This window comes from Mesoplodon bidens (genome assembly GCF_964165515.1).
Source record: "Mesoplodon bidens genome assembly, chromosome: 12".
Lineage (NCBI taxonomy): Eukaryota > Metazoa > Chordata > Mammalia > Artiodactyla > Ziphiidae > Mesoplodon > Mesoplodon bidens.
Genome location: NC_138168.1, coordinates 76,004,624 through 76,024,910, shown reverse-complemented (window position 1 = coordinate 76,024,910; position 20,287 = coordinate 76,004,624). Strand labels below are relative to the sequence as shown.

General features: G+C 34.7%; 1 protein-coding gene across 3 annotated transcripts in view; it reads right to left on the bottom strand.

Annotated features, from left to right (window-relative positions):
- STXBP5 (syntaxin binding protein 5) overlaps window positions 1-20,287 on the bottom strand; it is a 163,822-nt gene that overhangs the window by 140,934 nt on the left and 2,601 nt on the right. The gene's annotated exons all lie outside the window — the stretch shown is intronic.

Genomic DNA, 20,287 nt, shown 5'->3' with positions numbered 1-20,287 from the left:
TATTCTATATTCCCACCTTATATAAATGGAGTAAAATTTCTCTTATCTGACCAGATCAGGATTAACTAAGTTAATTAAAAGTGTAAGCTACTGGGCTTCCCTGGTGGCGCAGTGGTTGAGAGTCCGCCTGCCGATGCAGGGGACACGGGTTCGTGCCCCGGTCCGGGAAGATCCCACATGCCGCAGAGTGGCTGGGCCCGTGAGCCATGGCCGCTGAGCCTGCGCGTCCGGAGCCTGTGCTCTGCAACGGGAGAGGCCACAACAGTGAGAGGCCCACATACAGAAAAAAAAAAAAAATGTTGCAATCTTCCTATCTTAGATACCTTTAGTCTCAATTTTTCTACTGCTCACCTATCAAGAGCTTTGATGTCTACCTAACCCTACCAGTCATCTTTGTTTCTTGAATAAACCATAAATTTATCTGACCCATGACACAGGCCAGATACTTCCTGCACAGCTACACTCATGGTTTTTGTCCAGATAAGCACCATTAGAACTCCTGAAGAGGAGCTGCAGAAGGCAAGGCTGTTTGGTTGGGAGCAGAGTCATTGAAAACAGACATGATCTTTGAGTTCAGACATGATCCTCAGGGTGAGCAGACATTCAGTCCTGTCTAAAACAACCATAAGACATTTGGTCCACACCAAAAGGTTCTTGATATTGGGTCCTGTCCAAAACCATTTTGCATAGACCAAATATGCTCATGGACATTTTGGATAGGACTAAATTTAAAGAAACTTTTGGCATGGACCAAATGTCTTATGAGTGTTTTAGACAGGACCAAATGCCCTGCATTTTTAAATAAAACTGTTAATACTTACTAATGCCAAGCAATAGGGGAAAATAAATATTTAAGGAAAAAATAACATAATAAACCTTCCAGTTAATGAAGAATAATCAGGAAGACATACGTAATGACAGATAAGCAGAAACAAAGACTAGATCCAGTAAAATCTTTTATTTTATACTACTGTACCACAAATTAAAAATCAAAATAAGCATTCATCCAGTTGTCTAAATGGTTATTATATATACATATATATTCGGTTGGAAAGAGAGAGAAAAGAGGAATTTGGAGGCTTTTAAGTACATCATCATCATCGTAGTAGTTAAGACTTGTTGAACACTTAATGTGTCAAGCACTATGCATGTATTACCTCACAAGGAGTACCCTCTATTATAAGCTCTGTTTTGACAAATTAGGAAACTATGTACACAACAAAGTTAAATAAAGTAGTCAAAGCCACACAGCTAGTTAGTAAGGATGCTGGGGTTTGAACCCAAATAGTCTAACACCAGAACATACACAGATAGGCAGACACACACACAAATCAAACCTCACTGCCCAAACAGCCAATTTTCACATGTAAATGTCACTTCCTGACTTATTTTAAGTCATTTTAAAACTGGAGAATTAACAACGAGGAAATACTTAAAATCAATATCACTAAAGTCAGACTTGTCTAAAACAATAAAACTAGACCAAATGTAACTTTTAGTAGAAAGTAAACACCATAAAACCAATTAGGCATAAACAATAAACCAATCAAAAATTTTTTTCTAGGTTCACTTTTCATGTTTGTTCATGGTAATAAACACCTATTTTAATAATGAAGCACTATGGACAAGCAGAATAAGCAAAAAGCTGGAGTTTTTTTTTCTCAAAATCTGGAGTTCTGTATCTCAAAATTTCAACTAGAATTAGAATAGTCTCCTTACAGATATCATCATGTGTAAAATGATGAGCCAACAAACATTTTAGAGACTATAGCCATGTGAGAGGAACAGTTCTTAGTAAAGTTTAAAAGATACTAAAATGAGTAAACAACCTTGGCTTCAAAAAACAGAATCAAAACACTGTATTAGTAGAATAAAGGAAGAAAACCACATGATCATCCCAACAGAAAAAGCCTTTGACAAAATCCAATGCCTTTTCATGATAAAGCACTCAAGGAGAAAGGAACTTCCTCAACTTGACAAAGGCCATATATGAAAAACCCACAGTTAACATTATTATACTAGTGCTGAAAGACTGGATGCTTTTGTGCTAAGCTCAGGAAAAAGGATGTCGACTTCTACCATTTCTACTTAACATTATTATACAGGACGTTCTAGCCAGGGAAAACAGGCAAGAAAAAGAAATACAAAGTGTCCATGTTTCAAAGGAAGAAATAAAGTAAAACTATCACTACACGGTCTTGTAGATGGAAAATTCAAAATCTTAAAATTTACAATAAACTAAAAAATAAAAAAACTATTAGAATGAATAAATGAGGTCAGCAAGGTTACAGAACATAATATCAATATACAAAAATCAAATGTACTTCTACACACTGGCAATAAACAATCTGAAGTGGAATTAAGAAAATAATTCCATTTATAAGAATGCCACAAAGAATAAAATACTTAGGAATAAATTTATCCAAAGAAGTGCAAGACTTGTGCACTGAAAACTACAAAACATTGTTGAAACAAGATCTAAGTAAATGGAAAGACATCCTATACTCATGAAACAGAAGACATAATAATTGTGAAGATGGCAATATTCAAACTGACCTACAAAATTAACACAATATCAGAATCCCAGCTGTTTGCAGAAACTGACAAGCTGATCCTAAAATTCACATGGAAATGCAAGGAACCCAGAACAGCAAAATAATCTTGACAAAGAAAAAAGTTGGAAGACTCACAATTCCCCAATTTCAAAACTTACTACAATGTTATAGTAATCAAGACAGTGTGGTATTAGCATAAGGGTAGATATATAGATCAATGGAATAATCTAAGAGTCCAGAAACAAATATTTATGATCAATTGACTCTGACAAGGATGTCAAGACACTTTAATGGAGAAAGAATAGTCTTTTCAACAAATGGTACTGGGACAAATGGATATCCACATGAAAAAGAATGAATTTGGATCCCTATCTCACACTATATACAAATGCTAGCTCAAAATGGAAGAGATCTAAATGTAAGAGCTAAAACTATAAGACTCTTAGAGGAAAACATACGAGTTAATCATTGTGACCTCAGATAAAGTCATGGTTTCTTAGATATAAGACCAAAAGCACAAGCCACAAAGAAAAAAAAAAGATAAATTGGACTTCATCAAAATTAAAAGCATTTGTGCCTCAAAGGACACCATCAAGAAAGTGAAAAGACAATCCACGGAATGGGAGAAAACATTTGTGAATCATATCTTATAAGGATTTAATATCCAGAATATATAAAGAGCTTTAACAACTCAACAAAAAGACAACCTAATTTAAAAATGGGGCAAGAAAAATGAATAGACATTTCTCAAAAGATAAGCAAATGGCCAAAATATATACGAAAAGATGCTCAACATCATTAGGGAAATGCAAATCAAAACCATAATGAAATATCACTTCACATCCTCTTGTATGGCTGTAATAAGACAACAACAAGGTTTGGTGAGGATGTGGAGAAATTAGAACCCTCAATTATTGCTGGGAGGAATGTAAAATGGTGCAGCCACTTTGGAAAATAGAGTGGTAATTCCTCTATTATATACACAGAGTTAACATATGACTCAGCAATTCCACTGCTATGGATAAAAATAAGAGAAATGAAAACATACATACACAAAACTTCTACACAAATGTTCACAGCAGCATTATTCATAATAGCCAAAAAAGAGGAAAATCCAAATGTCCATCAACTGATCATTGGATAAATAATATGTAGTAGATTTATACAATGGAATATTCAGCCATAAAAAGAAATAGTACACACTACAATATGGATAAACCTTGAAAATATCACACTAAGTAAAAGAAGCCAATCACAAAAGACTACACATTATATGACTGCATTTATATGAAATGTCCTAAATAAAATCTATAGAAAAAGAAAGTAGATATGTGGTTGTGAAGGATTGGGTAGAGAGGGTGATGGGGACAGACTGCTAATAGGTATAAGGTTTCTTACTGTGGTAATGAAAACGTTCTGAAATTAAAAAGTGCTGATGATTGCATAACTCTGAATATAATGAAAAGCACTGAACTGTACACTTTAAAAGGGTGAATTTTATGGTATATTCAAATATTTCAATAAAACGTATCTTAAAAAATAATTAGTTTGAATGGATGAAAACAAATAGCCAGAAATAAAAGACTGAATTTAAAGCAAAAATGATTGTAGCTACTAATGAAGCAAGTTAAAACATTATATTCTTAAATATAATTTAAAAATCCCTTTTATCTGAGATTTAAAAATATCTTTTATAAGCAACAAATGAATATAACTATTTAGCAATCTAAATGAAATGCAGCATAGTAAGAGGGCAAAATAAGACTAGACTTAAACATTTTTGCAATTAAGCTTTTTTCTTTCTGTCCTGCACCCAATTTTTAAACTTTTTAATTTCATTCAAGATTTGAACACAGGAAGTATTCAACAGATAAGAAACAACGAAAATGCAGTGTTCTCTTAAATAAATGAAAACTTCAATCATATAAAGAAATAGTATGGTTTTAGAAACACATAAGTAAAATCCCACGAAAAATATGTCTTTTCCTTTATAAATCATGATCATTTATGTTCCATCTAATAGTGTAAAATACACATTAATACTTAAAATATACAGATAAAAAATTTCAGCAAATTCCAATATAAAAAACAATGTATTAAAAAGTAGGGAAAAGATGCTTTGGTTCAAGATAGTAAGCTGAACATATATGTCTGCTGTAATTTGTTTTAAGAACATGCTAAAAAAAAAAGGTACAGCCAAAAGATTAAAAAAACTTGGAAAATATAAGAAAAAATGCACTATAAAAGACTTTTAGGAAAGGTAACATCGAATAAGAGAAAAAAAATGTTATCAAAGAAGTAACAGGACAAAAATGTATTTTACTTAGCTTCTAAAAAAAAAATGTCTTCAGATGGAAGTACCCAGAATGATAAATGAAATAAGACCCATACCTAAATATACCACTGTAAAATCTTATCGCACAAACACTTAAGACCCTATAGCCTATCAGGAAAAAAATTACCATTTGGATGGCAATAATAACGCAAATAAAAGAAGAAACAAAGCAGAGCTTCTTATACTAAAGACTCTACTTTGTCTCCACATTTCCCATCTTGTAGCTCTTAAAAGGTAAAGAGAGCAAGCAACAGAATATTCCTTAACCATGTCTGCTTAACCCACTCATTTCTCTTAATTGAGAACTTTAATATGCATTGGGGATATAAATCATAGTCCCTATCCTCAAAAGCCTTAAACTCTAGTAATAGAAATATAAAAGCAAGAGAGCAGATAGGTGCACAGATACTCCCAAATGGTGTTCATTTTGTAGACAAGAATTTAGCTTGAAAAGAAAAATCACTTCCCAATTACTTTCACGATCGTCAGTTCATTTGGGCTTTAGCCTGTCTTATAGTATTCTATTCCATGCTGTTCTTTTGTTTTCCTCTTTCTTTTTTATATAATCATACTGAATTCTGTTGGTACTTCCTTGTTGCCTTCAACAGGCATCACCTGTGACTAGTAGAATAAAAAATAGTAAAAGAAGCAGGCAATGGGACCCCAGCCAGTGATAAGTTCTGAAAGTACAACTCCTAGGCAAGTTTCACTGCTGCCACTACCACTGATTATACACATATTTGACAACCTCTATTTTTATGAAGAAGGCGGTAATATCAAGAGTGGTATATACTTAGGAAACTGTTAAGATTTTTAAGATTATGTACCTTCTCAGAGAATCTGTTCATTAATTCCTGTCACCAAGAAAAAAGGCAAAGAAAGTACTGGCATTATTCCAACAACTACAGAAGTGACATCTTCTATTTTCCAACCTAGAAAGAGAAGATTCGAGTACCTATAAAATGGAAAAGAACTGGAGAACTTTGATATCCTGTGCAGTGTCTGAAGATACACTTACATCCTGCAAAGTTTAAAAATAAGAATACGGAAAGCTGTATTTTTCATGAACTCATAAGTGAGTTCATGATAATAAATTATCCCATGTTTAATTATGTAATATTCTGTGAAATAACTTTCTTTGAGCAGATATTCTGCTAACAAACCAAGAAAGATTTTTAAGGGTAAATTGTTCCTTCCTGCCACAGTAAAAATACTAAACCCAAGAGCATAATTTTAATCCATCAGAAACCCTGAAGGTTTCCACTAACTTCTGTTACCACTTCTTTTAGTACATTCTTAGACTTTTAGCAAACAGGGTAATTCATAACTCTTTAAGTATTCTAGTAAGCCTTCAAGGTGTCTACTCTGAATTGGCTTACTTTTCTGTGAATAAAAGGTCAGTGGATGATTTTTATTTTTAATGGCCCAAGTCTTGAACCATAATGTCATTATTTTTCAATAACGAAGTTAAAATCTAAATACCACCATAGTGTGGTCAAAGAATATTGATGAAAGCATCCTTAAAACGAAAAGAGGGTGAACTTTAGCATCAGACCAACTCTACCATTTACCCTGAACGTAAACAACAATCAATTAGCACGTGAAAGCTTTCATTTCTTTGTTATTCTATACTGTTATGAGGAATAAATGGGGGCCAACAAATAAAAGAGGCAGTATATCATACATTTATGCTGGTCAAGATAATACAACCTATTCAAAAAAATAAAATTTCTAAAAGTAGCAGATAACCAGAGAAAAAATGGAAATACAGATACTGATCTGTGATAACTAAGGCAACCTATGTGTGCTGCAGAGTTCTCTTCTGTGAACTGCTTCACCTGCCTCCTTTGTCTCATCAGTGTGAGGATCACCTGCAAGTTTGAGACTAGACTTTTCAACCTCATAATTAGACTCCATGGTTTTTTTTTTTTTATTGCTGGTTCTCATAACCAGTGACACACTGCTAGGAAGAGGAATAATTCAAACCTGGAATTCCAGTTCCTTTCCATCTTCATAAATATTTTGTACAGCTTCACAGCCTTGTCTCCAAAGGCAATGATAGAGCAAAGTGTCAGCTTATTTCCTTATGGTTGGTTATACCACAAATCTCAAGATGCTATGATTGTTTTAAAATGACATCCTTTCTACACACACTGTACTGAACATGATTCTTATCTACCATTTGCCTCACTAAGAATACTACTACCCTGTCTACCAAACATTTAACCAGTACTTCTCAATTCTGGCTCTACATTATTAGCATCCGTGGACATTTAAGATAAAAAAAAATTACAGATGTCAAACCCCATGCCAGACTCACTGAATCAGAATATCTAGAGAAGAAATCCAAACACATGTTTGGGCATTGTTTTGTTTTTTTTTTTCAGCTCCACAAATCATTCTAACGTATATAGCCATGGTTCAGAACAATTGCAAAACTTTGTGGGCAAAAGTATAACTAAGCATTATCTTCCACAAAATTCATATATTGATATACATACACACGTATTGTATATATATATATGAATAATTAAATTATTCTGTTTGAAGAAAGAAAGTCTGAAAAATTATCATGAATCCCCTTAATATCTCATCACAGGTCTTACTTTCCAAACTTCTAAAAATTTGCTACTTCCATCTGAACTAGTTCTAATCAACTTGATAGGAATATGCTCAAAACAAGAACTTAAGTCTTTACCAAAGTTTAAGATAGTGAAGAACATCTCATTTTGTATTTTATGACCTATGAATGTATTTGTAATACAAAGCCTTTGTCAAATAGCAATTATTTTCACTTTCATAGTACAGTACCCCTAACTCTATAGTTTCATCTGCTTGACAAACATCAATTTAAAAACCGCTTTTGGAAGATCATGTGCTCTTCACCTATAAAAATGAATACAGACTTCCTATTTGTCGTCCAGCACATAAGAAATTTGGAAGTTGTCATTCTGTCCTGACAATAAATAAAAAGCTGTTCAAACTAAAAATCAACAACTCTTCTTAGATTCATAAGACAAGTGAGGTCACAGGGCAAATGGCTGCCCCTAAAATTGCAGACACAGATAGGCCAATACAGAAAATCACAACTTACTGAAACCAACCAACCAGCAGACACCTCTGCAGGAATCAGTGCTGGGGCAGGAAAACCTAAATTGTACTTGATGAACTGCTGGAGGCCTAAAGTAGACAAGTGTGTTAGAAACTCCAGGAGGACCCAATCATGGGAGGGATCCCCATACGTTAGTGAGTTTTACCTCCATGGACTCTACCAGGTTCTCACAGTGACTATCTGAGAAAAATCCCCTCCCACTTCCAGGAGGGGGAAAGGGAAAATCAACCATTTTTAAATACATTGGAGCGTTCTGTTCATAACAAGGTCTGCCCTCTGGAGAAATTAATGAGAGCCTAAACTGCTGGGGGCTTATCAGAGCCTAACTGACCTGAAGGAAGGGAAATATCCAACTTCAACCCACTCTAGCCATCCTAACTCCTCTGAGGAAAGTGGGAGGAGAGGGGAATTGAGGAGCGCCTGTGTAGTTCACAGTCCAGAAGCACAGGCTCACAAAAAGACTACGACCTAAGAAAGCTTCCCCTCCCCATACCACCAAAAATGAATCTAGACACAGGCCTTACATCCTTCACAAAAATTAACTCAAAATGGATGGTAGACCTAAATGTAAAACTCCAAACTATAAAATTCCTATAACATAGGAGAAAACCTAGATGACCTTGTGTATGGCAATGACGTTTTAGATACAACACCAAAGGCCCCATCCATGAAAGAAAAAAATGGTAAACTGGACTTGATCAAAATCTTCTGCTTTGTGAAATGCAGTATCAAGAGAATGACAAGATAAACCACAGACCTGAAGAAAATATTTGCAAAAGACACATCTGATAAACTACCATTATCCAAAATACCCAGAGAACTCTTAAAATTCAACAATAAGAAAACAAACAACCCAATTAAACATGAGCCAAAGACCTTAACAGACACCTCACCAAAGAAGATATACAGATGGCAAATAAGCATATGAAAAGATGCCCCACATATGTCATTGGGGAAATGCATATTAGAATAAGGAGATACCACTACAAATCTATTAGAAGAGCCAAAATCCAGAACTGACGACACCAAATGATGATGATGACGTGGAGCAAAAGAGCTCTTGTTCATTGTTGGTGGGAATACAGAATGGTACAGCTATCTTTGGAAGACAGTTTGGCAGTTTCTTACAAAACTAAACATACTCATACAATCTAATAGTCACACTCCTTGGTATTTACCCAAAGGAAATGAAAATTTATATCCACACATAAACCTGTGCATGGATATGTAGAGCCACTTTTTCAAAATTGCCCAAACTTGGAAGCTACTAAAGATGTCTTTCAGTAGGTGAATGGATAAACAAACTGTGGTTTATCAGACAATGGAATATTATATAGCACTAAGAAGAAATGAGCTATCGACTATGAAAAAACACAGGAAACTTAAATGCATGTTACTAAGTGGAAGACAATCTGAAAAGGCTACTTACTGTATGATTCCAAATATGTAACATTCTGAAAAAGGCAAAATTATGGAGACAGTAAAAGGATCACTGGTTACCAAGAGGTAGGGGAAAGGGAGGGATGAAAAGGTAGAGCACAGAAAGTTTTTAGGGCAGTGAAACTGTTCTATATGATAATATAATGGTGGATACATGTCATTATACATTTGTCAAAACCCACAGTATGTACAACACCAAGAATGAACCCTAACATAAACTATGGAACTTGGGTGATGATGTGTTAATGTAGGTTCATCAACTGTAACAAATGTACCACTCTAGTGGGGGATGCTAATAATGGGGGAATCTGTGCCGAGTGGGAACAGGGGTATATGGGAAATCTCTGTACTTACTGCTTAATTTTGCTGTGAGGCCAAAACTGCTCTAAAAAGTAAAGTCTGCTAAAAAATTAATGTTATGAAATGAAGCTGGCCACATTCTCATGATTCTAAGGGTGGACATAATTTTTACTGCTCACTCACAATTCTAACATCCTGCTAGTCTGCTATTTAAGCAAAACTATAACGTGCACTATTTCTACAGTAAAAATTTAACAAAATGCTAAAATTAACCATGAAAGATGCATAGGTCAACATTTAAAACTTCCTTAATCCAACACGATTGTAATATTTTACAGTAAATGTCAAATGGTATTTGAAAAATTGTCAGTCAACTGCTTTCTTTTCATGTGAGTGAAACATCAAAACAAAGTAATTGCAGCATCTAGACTAAAATATAATTATAGCATTAACTGGGTTGAAATAGGCCTCTAGTTACATCTTCCACTATTATTTTGAATAAGAATTTTTTATTATTTTTGAATAGAGTGGTTCAAAAATATTCATCCTTATTATTTACTGCTTTGGAGTTAGGACCGTCTCTAAAGGGGTCAAAATGAATTATATTTATTATCACAGGCAATTCTTTAGAAGGGCTTTTGATACATAAATATACTTTCAAATGAACCATTTGCTCAGTCGTCTATGAAATATAGTCATAAATAACCATGGCCTGGGTTAAAGAAACAAAAAGGAACATACATTCTCACATATCATATAACAATCTTTTATCCCAGCATCCATTCTCAGATGCTTAATGGCTAAGTTCTTAAGTATGGCCAAGTGAATTTTAAAAGAAAAATAAAACACATTATGAAAAATATAGTACAAAGACTGCATAGATGGAAAAATCTGTTTCAATACTTTTCCTCCCTTTCAAAAGACAAAAAGGAAAAAATACACAAAAGGAAAGCAATTTGGCAGAAAGTACTGCAATAGTTGATGCCACTAGATTTATTGTCACTTTTGGCAGAGTACTGCTGTGAAAAAGCAGAGGTGCTGCTATTACAAGAAAAGATTATGTACTTTCAAGAAAGGGTAGGATAAATCACTCTTCAACAGACAACCTCACCAGGAAAAGCTTCAGAAGTTCCAGAGAGCCCTTATTGAAAGGGAAGCACAACCAAAAACTATAAAACAAAACATTATTTAACAATAATTACCATATAATTTCTAAGTCTATATTATTTTGCAATTAACATCATGTGTTTAGCAAACCCTAATTTCCAAACGAAGACTGTACTAAAACCAAAAGTATTAGCTATTGTTATTAGTTAAAAACCTTTGTATTCACTCCCAGTTTAAGGGAATGTTACTCTAGATCAATGCTCATTTTTAAATCATAGCACCAGTAAATATAAAGAAATATGCTCAGCATGTCATCATTTCATTTGTCTTACATAACAACTTCCAAAAGGATTAACACCAGTTGGAGAAATGAAACTAAGTAGAAATCAGCCTTATTTACTGAATAAAATTTATATTTACTGCTAATGAAAAACGATGTAAACAGTGAGCAACTATAAAAACTTTTCATGGCGGATATAATGTTTTCAATTTGTCGCATGTATGTTCATTCCAAGAAGGGACATGCAACATATCTGACTCTTAAAGAAGGTAACCATGCACCTAAATTTGCTTCTAAGAGCTTTATGAGTTTTTTTTGTTATTGTCGTTAATACATTTTTTCAGGTTATTTTCTCCCTCAGTGTAAATGATTTATTTTCAATCAAAATTTGCAGATATACAAGAAATCACAATATTTTAATAAAATATTTACATTCACTTTTATTTTTAAAAGTATCTAAATGTTTCTACATAGCTCTATATAATATTAATGAAAATATTAGGAAAAAGCTACAAATGCCAATATATTTTAAACTAATATTAGGAAGTAGGGCTTCCCTGGTGGCGCAGCAGTTGAGAGTCCGCCTGCCGATGCAGGGCACACGGGTTCGTGCCCCGGTCCGGGAAGATCCCACATGCCGTGGGGCGGCTGGGCCCGTGAGCCATGGCCGCTGAGCCTGCGTGTCCGGAGCCTATGCGTCCAGAGCCTGTGCTCCGCAAGGGGAGAGGCCACAACAGTGAGAGGCCCACGTACCACAAAAAAAAAAAAAAAAAAAAAAAAAATTAGGAAGTAAAGGGCTCAAACAAGCTGAATACTTCAATAATAGAACTGATCACTGAACTGTCCCCAAACAATGCCTGATAAGTCATCTTATCATACAAATTATAATTCACCAGAAAAATAATGCATCTTTCATAGGATCAAAAAATACTTATGAAAATTATTTAACTTGGTATATAGCAGTACCATATATCATTCTTTAAAATAGTTTTCTATTTATGACTAAAGATTAAACTGATATGCAAGTGTAATTTATGAAACTTAACTATAAAAATGTCAGTAGTAATTCCTTCCTGAGTATTCCTCTCCAATTTAAAAGCAAGGAAGCCTGATAAACTAAAGCAGGGATGGCAAACTTCAGCTTGTGGGCTGAATCTAGTCCACTGCCTGATTTTATAAATAAAGTTATATTGAAATATCTACACTCCTTCCTTCACATATTGTCTATGGCTGCTTTTGAGCTACATTGGCAATGTTGAGTAGCTGGGTCAGAGACAATAAAGCCAAAATATTTACTATCTAGTACGTTACAGAAAAAGTTTGCAGACTCCTGAATTATAGATTTAGACCTTCATTACTTCATTTGTATGCACACACACACTCATCTTCTATATGATCTTTAGTAGAGAAGATATTAAGCTAATCATTTAAGAATCTGTATGTTCTTTCTGTTTTGATTTTATAATTGTATATTGACCACTGTCCAATTTCTGGCCTCTTTATAAGGCAGAGGATATTGCTTGATTCTGATTTGCACTGCTTTGGACTCTACTGCATCTTCTCATATGCTGTAACATTTCTGACAGATATTTTAAAATAAAAATACCTCAATATTATAGCTATAATTTCCAAAAGGACTAGTTTTAGCCATTTAGTGACTATGTGATATTACGTATAAAGGATGGTAATGTAGAAATTTAGATTTTAACCGTGAATTAAGAAAAAGATTGCTACATGGGTGGAAAAAGGGATGGAATTAAACCCAAAAGGACATCACAAAGAGAAAGGCACTGGGCTTTAAAGGATTACTTTAACAGGGAAAAATGTATTCTAGACCAGGGGTCCCCAACACGTTAGGGTTCCTGTTAGGAACCAGGCCGCATGGCAGGAGGTGAGCGGCAGGCGAGCCAACAAAGCTTCACCTGCTGCTCCCCACTGCTCCCCATCGCTTGCATTACCGCCTGAACCATCACCCCTCCCCCATCCGTGGAAAAACTGTCTTCCATGAAACCGGTCCCTTGTGCCAAAAAGGTTGGGGAACGCTGTTCTAGACTTAAGGAATCACTAAACACATGGTCCATTGTGGGACACTGAGTAGTAAGGAATAAACTGTCAATGATTCTTTCCCCTTCCCCTCCTTGCACCCAAGTCCAAAAATAAAAACAAAAGTTACACATAAAACAGAGCCAGTATCCACAATTTCTTTAAAATGAAATACAAAAGAATGAGAGATTAAAGCAATTGGGACTGCTAAATCTGCAAGTAGATGACTGTTACTTAAATTTTTCAAAAATGTTAAAAATTGTAATAATATATGGAAGACAACTAACTTGTCTTTCTTCTTTGGTGTTGCAAATAAACATTTGAAATAGGTTTAAACTAAAGTACAAGACCTATTATATAGAAGCCTGAATATCTTCACAGGAAGAAGTTTGAGTAATTAAATCCAAAGGTACTATTGATATTTTCTCCTTAGTATGATTTACATCACATGTGACTAAGGGAAGGGAGATGTATCAAATACCTTTTGGTAGGCTTTTATGATTATAGTTTATGAACTCTTAGTTTATTTTACAAAAATCAAGTCAACAGTCACTTTGTTTTGCTTCCTAGGAAGTTTTATAGTACTATATTATGTTTAATAAAAGGCATTCAAATATAAAAGGTAGTATATAGTAAAACATCCTTTTCTCTTTGTCATTCTGCTATATTCTTAAACAGACACCTGTTTAGTTCAAACCAAAGACATTTCATTAATCTGCAATCCCAAGATACTGAATAATATACCTTCCGATGATGATAATGCACGAAATCAGGACAGGATATTCTCATTTAAGCATTATCAGTCATAATGCTGACACTCTGATTATTAATTTCCTTCTTGTAAATAAGGTGTCACTTCCAATGCATGAAGTTAAAGTCAAAAAGTGACACCCGAAGCTTATATTTAGTGATAATCACCCCTATAGTCCACTTATTTACATGTACATTGCTAGTTATTACTTTTCCAACTTACTATACAATTACTCCAATTACATGCTACCAAGTCAATGAAATTAGTCTCTATTAAATTTCTTACATAAAAATTAATAAAATCAGGCTTCCCTGGTGGTGCAGTGGTTGAGAGTCCGCCTGCTGATGCAGGGGACACGGGTTCGTGCCCCGGTCCGGGAAGATCCCACATGCCGCGGAGCGGCTGGGCCCGTGAGCCATGACCCTGAGCCTGCGTGTCCGGAGCCTGGGCTCCGCAACGGGAGAGGCCACAACAGTGAGAGGCCCGTGTACCGCAAAAAAAAAAAAAAAAAAAAAAAAAATTAATAAAATCATATGATTAGGAACCCAGTATTATTTTTAAGCAATCTCATTTTAATTTACATCCTGACCATTAACACTCAATAAAGGAAAGTAAACTTTGTTAATAATATTTAAAAATGGCCCAAGTTTCCTGTTATTAATGAGGCCCTACCGATTAAACAAAGGAAAAGCAACCCACCATCCTAGTATTCAATGTGAGCTGCTGTTTCATCAACGAAAAAAGTGTATCTCACATGCTTTTTCCTGCTCCCTTTTGTAAATAAAAGTTTACAACTGTGCATCTGCTGACTTATGAATGCAGGCAACGGGTACAAAGTAAAGGGGCCCACAATGGGATTGAGTCCAACACTTCACCCTCTTTAACAGATACTCAGAACAACCAATCAGAAGACAACTCTAGACAGAGATGGTCCAGAGCATTCCCAAATCCTCCACAGAAAAAAATTCAAGATCCTAGAGCCGGAAGGACTCTTAGAAATCACAGATCCCAATTTCCTCATTTTACAGAAAAGGAAACTAAAGCCTAGAGATTTTAGTTGGCTTATCCAAAATTAGTCTGAAGACTAGAACACAAGCTTTTAATAAGGGAATTCTTCCAACATTCCTTTACCTTTTTCTGTCAGGATGGCAAAGTCAAGTTATATTTTTAAAAGCAAATTATACTAAAAAACAAATGGAAAACAAAGAGGATACCCAGCAGAAATAAAAACCCATCTTACTTAAAGTAAAAAGGCTTACCAAGCACAGACTTGATTCCCCAGTAATTAACATATCCCTTTTCAATCCCATTCAGATTCTATCATACCTTGTTTCCCTCCACAGGAAATTCATTGCAAAATAACTGTTTCCAGGCAGACACCTTTTCTGGTAGTCTCTAAAGTAAGTGTGCCTATTCTTCTTGCTGCAGTATTCCACGCTGAGAATCACAACCTATAGCTGACACAGTACTCATTCTTCCTTTTATACAAAGTCCTCTTCAGTGAGGAGCTAAGAGATGAGAAGTAAAAGTATTTTGAAGTCCTTGTTTCTCCTCTACGGCTAGAATTTCAAGTGACTAGAATTCTTCTATGAACAAAAAGGATGGCGGGGTAGAAGAGTAACAAAAATTTGGCTAAATTCTAGCTGAACTGTTTCACTTTTAACTACTTTGAACAAAAATCTATTTCCAGGGCTTCCCTGGTGGTGCAGTGGTTGAGAGTCCGCCTGCCGATGCAGAGGACACGGGTTCGTGCCCCGGTCCGGGAAGATCCCACATGCCGCGGAGAGGCTAGGCCCGTGAGCCATGGCCACTGAGCCTGCACGTCCGGAGCCCGTGCTCCGCAACGGGAGAGGCCACGACAATGAGAGGCCCGCGTAACCAAAAAAAAAAAAAAAATCTATTTCCAAATCTTTTTTCCACTTTTGTTAATTACAATAAAATAAAATTAATAAGCAGCAAGTCAAACATTGCAATGCTAGCTATCAAAGTACAAAGCCATTAAACAATCATTTATCACCTACTATGTGAAACAAACTTTCACAATCATTTATCACCTACTATGTGAAACAAACTTTCACGTATTATCTTATCACATCTAAATAGCAATCCTGGAAACTTGTGGTTGAAAAGAACACAACCATTTTAAAGAAGACAAAAACAGTACTTTAAGACCTTTTCCTTCAAAGACTGACTACGTCAGCTACAAAAATAATGAAATTAAGGCCTTCCTACACAGAGCCTGGCAGCTAGTTGCTTCTCAGCAAGTATTTGCTGAAATAAATGAGTGAAAGAACTGAGCATTAAAACCACAGAAAAACTCTCATATTTATAATAATATCATATTGAATTGTCACCAAAACAGTCCTTGCATGGTCCTAAAAACATACACATTATTGCATTTAATCCTGACGCTCACTTCACGAACTAGTTGGGTTATTATTCCTACTTAACTGGTGAAGAATTAGGACAAAGTGTAGTTGTTCTCAACCAGGAGCCCCTGGAAGTGTGTGAGGGCATGTGGGTTACCACACTAACAGCAGAGGTAACCCTGGCATTTAGTAAGTCAGAGCCAGGGATACTAAATAGCCTGCAACGTGCTGGGCAAACCCACAGAATTATCCAGCCCCAAATACTAGCACTACTGAGAGACACTGACCAAGGATAAATGGACAAAGCCAAACAGCTAACAGGGACTTTAAATTATTTCGATTCAATAACAAAATCCAGGAAATCACCAAGGACCAACCCAAAGGAAACCAAATGTAAAAGCGCATCAAATGCTCAAGCTAGAATCAGTCTAGGCTACCTTCTCAAAATGGCAATAGGATAAAAGTAAAAGATTACATAATTCCAAACTCCACATTACTCTGCCACCCTCTTTACCAAGTTTTCCATTTCTGTCTTGTAATTACCTCAGTGCTGTATTTGAAAACTTTATCATCACCTTTAGTTGCTCCAAGATTTGATACAAAGAAGTCATCAAGTCCTTCTCCAGTTCCCATTCTACTACCCCTGCTTTGGATCCACTTTATTACCCATATGGATTTAGTTACATATTAAGGTTCCCTTGGCTCTATTCTTTTCATCCATGACACCACTGCATTATTAATCATCCTAAAAATCACAAGGTCTTCCTGAGAGCGTATCTCCTTATATAGCTACAATGGTTCCTTACTGAATAACACCCAGATAACTCAGGCTAACACTCAAGGTTTTCCACCTACTGGTTCCTTATTTTTCCCTCCAACTCAACTAGGATCACAATTCCAAGCAGTCTCTAGTATTCCTCTAAACTACCATGATCCCTTTTCTCTACTTTTGCCCACAGTGTTAGCCTAGAATAATTTTCCGACTCCTCCTTCCCTGCCATTCTCAAGCCTCATCTACTAATGTGCAGAAGTGTCATTAAACGCAATAAACTTCCCTGTAATTTGACTTTGTGTTATGTCAGTAGACCCTAAATAACTCTTACTTCAATTATGTTTATCTAGTTCTAGTCCTTGAACATAAGAATCATATTTTCATTTCTTCTGCATCCTCACCTAGAACAATATATAGCTACTTAGAATCACAAAGTTGTTTCTCGAAGAAATCATCTAATACAGCACCTTCATTTTAAAAGTAAGAAAAAACTAACTCAAGGTCACATAATTCTTTAATGGCAAGACACGAACAGGAAATAAGGCCACAATTCATAATCGAACGTTAACACTTAACAAGTGCTTGTTAAATGAACTCTAATGTACAGAAATCATTTTGTAAGCCTGCATTCAGCAAAATTACACTGCAATTTAAAAGACAAGCCCATGCCTTATCAAAGCAGAGACTGCCTACTATATTTTCCACAAGTCAGGAAGACAATAAATGAGATCCTTTGATAATTTTGATACTTAAAAACTCAATTTTTTTACAAAGATTAAGTAAATTTGAAAGTCCATTTATTGGCATAGTCCTTGAACTACTCATACATAAAACAACCTTGTTGTGTTTAGACAAAAATACCTTAAAAATAAGATGAGGGTAGCCCATAGTTACAACAGACTATGAAGCAATTCGAAATTATACTAGTAAACCAGGAGTCCAGATAAGGACAACAGCAGAATTACTAGAAATGCCTTCATTCTTCAGTTAGAACCTTTTTTGTTCCCTTTACTTATTCCATATGGGGATAGATGATTACTTTATCTCAATAGTTCTGATGCTTAGATTACTCAGAAGAACCAAACTGTACCTATTTCTACATGGCAAAAGGAGGAGAATTAAGATAATTAAATCACTACTGTACAACTTGGCATATAAAATTATGCTTTCCTGCTTCCTATCAGTAAGTTCATTCCAACCTCATATTCACTCCAGAAGCCAAAAAGCTTGAACATAAAGCATGTTTATAATGACATCAGCCATTTGCTATACGTTAATGCAGCAAATACATTAAATTTATCTTGCTTCATCATTTGTTAGATACTGTTTTAGGATTCAGATTTTCACAACTCTTGTCTACAAACATTAGATACCAGATGTAAATTCTTCATCATCTTTTTTCTAACCTCAAAACAGATAACTTAGTAGAGTCCTCCAACATTTAGGAAGACACTCTATTAGTTAAATTAGACATGCAATTCAAATTCTAATAACCCAGTCCCACTTTTGAAAACCTCCTACTCTGCTCCACAGTTAGATGAAAGAAGACTTTATTTACAAGTATACTTCTGCTCTGAAGACATCTTTTAGAACAAATGTATTGCAGACTACAAGAGTCTAATACGAGAAGAAAATAAAGAGAAGGACTATAAGAAGCCAAATGCAACAGTGAAAAATATAAAAGAACTAGGGCAAGAGAAGAGACTTATTATTAAGTCTGCACATTAAACCAATATGGAGCTTTGAAAGAAACTATAGTTGTCTAGCTTTCAAAACAAAGCACAGAGAAATTAACAAATTTTAAGCCACGTATGTGGAAATTATATAAAAATAAAAAGATCTTAGTCTTTCTATTTTAGATAAATAAAAAGATTTTTATTTTACTTTAAAATAAAAAAAGATTTCTATTTTACTTTAGATTTTCTACAAATCAAAGCCATAATAAAGCTCATAATCTTATCTCCTACTTAAGCCTAACAGAAGGAATGACTAGTGGTATTACTGTTAGGCAAACCAATTTATCACTCTGGAATGTTCATATAAATCTCGTAAAAAGGTAAAGTAAAAATATATTTGGTAAACTGCTTTCCTAACTTCACTGTAAATACAGTTAAGAGAGGTTCTAAAAAAAATTAGAGTGTAACTGTAAATTACAGATTCACTTTTCATACAGTATTTAACTATAAAAATGTATAAAAGCAAAAGACATATAAGTGATGATTTTGTACACTTGATCCTTGCTTTCATTTGACAGTCAGCATTAGGCCTAACATTTTAATTTTAACTTCTCCCTTTGTATAATTTGCTAATTCCTCAAATGCAGTAGGGGTAAAAAGTCTTGTCTAAGAAAAATATTTGATTTTATAAAATCAGACTTGCTTGTGGTACTCACGATTATATTAAGTTATAAAAGGAGCAGACTGGCTGTTAAAAGAAAAAAGTTATGTACGGTAAGAAAATTGAGACCACACTGGGTCTCAACTGGGAAAACAGTAAAAATTGAACCCACTTAAAAGAAAACCAAAATAATTTAAATACAACTGATTTAATTCAACTTTTTTTTTCCCTTTTAGTCCAGAGGTGATACTCTTTTGCTGTTAACAAAAAAAAAATTTGCTTTTCATTCTAAACAGTCCATCTGGATCCAATACCACACTACTTTGTCACTACACGGGGTTTTGCTGAATACTTAGTACCCACACTACCAAAATTAATTTTATTCCCATCTTCACAAGACTAAAATAGGAACCCTAAACTAGAAGGTATGGATCACTGGATACCAGAATAAAAATATTTATACAATTGAAGTAAAAAATATTTTAATGTCAACTATCTAGATATTTGGGTAAGAACTATTTAGATATACTGCCTTAGAAATTCACAGATTCAGATGTAGCCTGGTCAGATTTTACCATTTTTACAGGTATGACTGCACTACTGGTATTTACTATGAATGATAGACTTCACTTAGTAACACAATTCAGTGAAAACTTTTATAAGCATTTTGAACAGAGCACACTAATCACAAATAAAATATCCTGATACCACATATAGCACTAGTTTGAAATGAAGATTTTAAAAGATTATAAAAAAAGGTAAGACACATGTTTAACTCAAATGCAGGCTCCCCTCCTCCTTCTCAGGAGCCAGATAAATCTAACACTTGGGGAGTAAAGTTTCCTGCTCTTCCGTGTTTCTTATCATCTAGTGTTTTCTTCTATTT